This window comes from Physeter macrocephalus, chromosome 11 (genome assembly GCF_002837175.3).
Source record: "Physeter macrocephalus isolate SW-GA chromosome 11, ASM283717v5, whole genome shotgun sequence".
Classification (NCBI taxonomy): domain Eukaryota; kingdom Metazoa; phylum Chordata; class Mammalia; order Artiodactyla; family Physeteridae; genus Physeter; species Physeter macrocephalus.
Window position 1 is genome coordinate 42332680 of NC_041224.1, and position 3354 is coordinate 42336033.

At 38.3% G+C, this 3354-nt stretch overlaps 1 pseudogene; it reads right to left on the minus strand.

Moving 5' to 3' along the window:
* Positions 1 to 1983: 1983 nt before the first annotated feature.
* LOC112062548 (uncharacterized) lies at positions 1984 to 2073 on the minus strand (annotated as a pseudogene).
* Between the last annotated feature and the right edge of the window lie 1281 nt (positions 2074 to 3354).

Genomic DNA, 3354 nt, shown 5'->3' on the forward strand with positions numbered 1-3354 from the left:
TGGCATGTGGGATCTTCCCGGACCGGGGCACGAACCCGTGTTCCCTGCATCGGCAGACGGACTCTCAACCACTGCGCCACCAGGGAAGCCCCCAGCATATTATTTTTGAGATTCATCTATGTTGCTCTTTTTTTTTTTGCTGAGTAGTATTCTGTTGTGTGACTAGATCACAATTCACTTATTCATTCTCTTGCTGAGGGATGGTAGGGCCGCTTTTAATTTTTGGCTATTAAGAATACAGCTGCTATGAATATTCTAGTATAAATTATAATGTGGGCATATGCTTTCATTTTTCTTGGGTAACTACCAAGAAGTAGAATTGCTGGGTCATAGGATAGCTATTATATTTAGCTTTTTAAGAAACTGCTTGACCTTTCTCCAGGGTTATACAATTCCATACTCCTGCCAACAGTATATTATAAAAATGCCGTTGGTCCACGTCCTTGCCACCGTTTGGTGTTATCAGTCTTTTAATTTTAGCCATTCTGGTGAGTGTGTAGTGGTATCTCCTTGTGGTTTCAATTTGCATTTCCTTGTTGGCTAATAATTTTGAGTATGTTTTCATGTGCTAATTGATAGTTTATATAACTTCCTTTTTGAAGTTTTTATTTTAACACTTTTTTATTAAAAGGAAATATAAATATTTTCATGATCTCTGGGTAGGGGAGGACTTATTAAACAAGTTACACAAAGCAGTTACCATAAAGGAAAGGGTTAATAAATTCAACTAAGTTAAAATAAAGAACTTCTCATCAAAAGAGAGTGAAAAGGAAGGAAACCATAAACTGGAAGAAGATATTTGCAACACATAACACCAATGAAGGATTGGTATCCAGAATAAATATAGAACACTTACAGTAGATAAGAAAAGGACAGCCCAGTTGAAAAATACACAAAGACTTAGGGAGCTTATCAAAGAGGAAACCAAATGGCCAATACATGTGTGAAAAGATGTCAGCCTCACTGGGTAAATGCAAATTAAAACCACAATGAAATAACATTTTACACCCACCAAATGGGCAAATGTTTAAAAGCCTGACAGTATTTTTGAGGAATTCTTCAACACTGTAAGTAAAAGCATAAATCGGTTGGAAAACTGATTGGAAAACCATTGTCATTACCAAGTAGAGTTAAACATGTGTCTGGATTGGTCAGAAGGTGCAGAGGGAGGAAGGGCGGGAGGGGTTTGGCCTGGGCTAAGAAGACTGGGAGGACCTGGATGGGTAGAGAATGGGGGTGTGTATGGGGTGGGGGGTTGCTGGCTTGTTCCACAAACAGTGAGGAGGTTGACCAGGGACAGGAGGAAAGGCTTGAAAGCCAGGTTAAGGAGTTTGAAGTCCATCCTGTAAACTTCAGAGAACTTTCATTTTCAGCATTGTAGTTACAGGATGAATGTCTTTTATGAAGATTAATTTTTAGGAGGAAAGTGCACTGGGTGGGGTAAGGAAAAGTTAGAGGCGGGGCATCACCCAGGGGGCTCTTGTGGTGGTTCAGGCACAAGGTATGACCAGGTGTAACTAGGTAGTGCAGTGGTTTGGGAAAGGAAGGAAGGAAGAGCTGGCAGGCTAGGGAATGGATTGGATTTGGGGAGTGAGGGATGAGGGAAGTGGAGGGTGACTCAGAGGTTGGGGTTTATCAGCTTCGGAGGACTGTGATGCTCAATTTCTACAGTGCTATAGTTGACTGGGCGCTATTTTTTTTTTTTTAACTGAAGTATAGTTGATTTACAATGTTGTGTTGATTTACAATGCTGTGTTTTCTGGTGTACAGCAAACTGATTATATATATACACACACATATATATGTTCTTTTTCATATCCTTTTCCATTGTAGTTTATTACAAGATAGTGAATATAGTTCCCTGTGATATACAGTAGGACCTAGTTGTTGATCTATTTTATATGTAGTAGTTTGTATCTGCTAATCCCAAACTCCTAATTTATCCCTCCCCCCTTCCCCTTTGGTAACAGTAAGTTTGTTTTCTATGTCTGTGAGTCTCAGAATTGTTTCTCTCCATGGAAATCTTTAGTAAAAGGCGAAAGATTTATATGATCTGAAGAGAAATCAGAGTATACTCAGTGCAGTTTCTATACATCATCTCATTTGATGTTCACCAAACTCCTGTGAGGTAGGAAGGAGGGATTTTATTCTTCCTGTTGAAGACCTAAAAGAAGCAGAAATTTAAAGAGATCACATGACTTGCCCAAGTTTGTGGTGACTGCTTACAGAAACAGGTTCACTATAATAGCATAGGGTAGAAGTCAGAGGAAAGAGAGGTTAGGGAATTTTTAAAAGACTTTCTTGTATCTTGGTTCTGGATTTATTTTATAAAAGTAAACTTTTATTACTTTTTCTCTTACAAAAGTAATGTTCATTTTAGAAACCTTGAAAAAGAAAAGGACCTTAAATTGCATACTCAGGAGATAGCTACTCATAAAATGGTAGTATGTTTCCTTCCATCCATGTAGATAACTTTAAATAACTTTAATTAAAAACTATTTTTAAAAATGGTTTTATTCTTTTAGTTCTAGGAAACATTTAATTGTTATTTCTTCAAATGTTGTCCCCCCCTTCCATTTCCTCCCTTCCCTTCTGCAGATTCCTCCAAATGATCGGATTTAGGCACATCTTTGATCTGTCCTCTATATCTCTTCAGTTTTCTTTTACTTCCCATCTCTGTGCTATAGTCTGGGAGGGTTCTTTAGCTCACTCTCCTAGCTCATTGATTCATTCCTCAGGGTCTACTCAGCTATCTAGCCCTTTGAGTTTTTGTTTTTTAAATTTATTTTATTTTTGGCTGCACTGAGCCTTTGTTGCTGCGTGCGGGCTTTTCTCTAGTTGAGGCGAGCAGTGGCTTCTCTTGTTGCGGAGCACGGGCTCTAGAGCGCAGGCTCAGTAGTTGTGGCGCACGGGCTCAGTTGCTCCGCCGCATGTGGGATCTTCCCAGATGAGGGCTCGAACCCGTGTCCCCTGCATTGGCAGGTGGGTTCTTAACCACTGAGCCACCCTTCGAGTTTTTAAATTGGACAGTTTCTGTGTTCAAGATTTATGGTGTGTTCTTTTTATAACTGCTTATTACTGGGTTTTTTTGTTTTGTTACAGCATACTCGTTATCTTTTTGAGTATATTAATTATATACACTTTAAAGTCCTATTCTGATTGTTTATTTAAAACATTTTTTTGAGATATAAATGCAGTTAGCACAGTATACAAAACCTTAAAGACTATGGCTTGATATAACTGCTCTGGGTTTGGTTTTTTTGTTTTGTTACAGCATACTCGTTATCTTTTTGAGTATATTAATTATATACACTTTAAAGTCCTATTCTGATTGTTTATTTAAAACATTTTTTT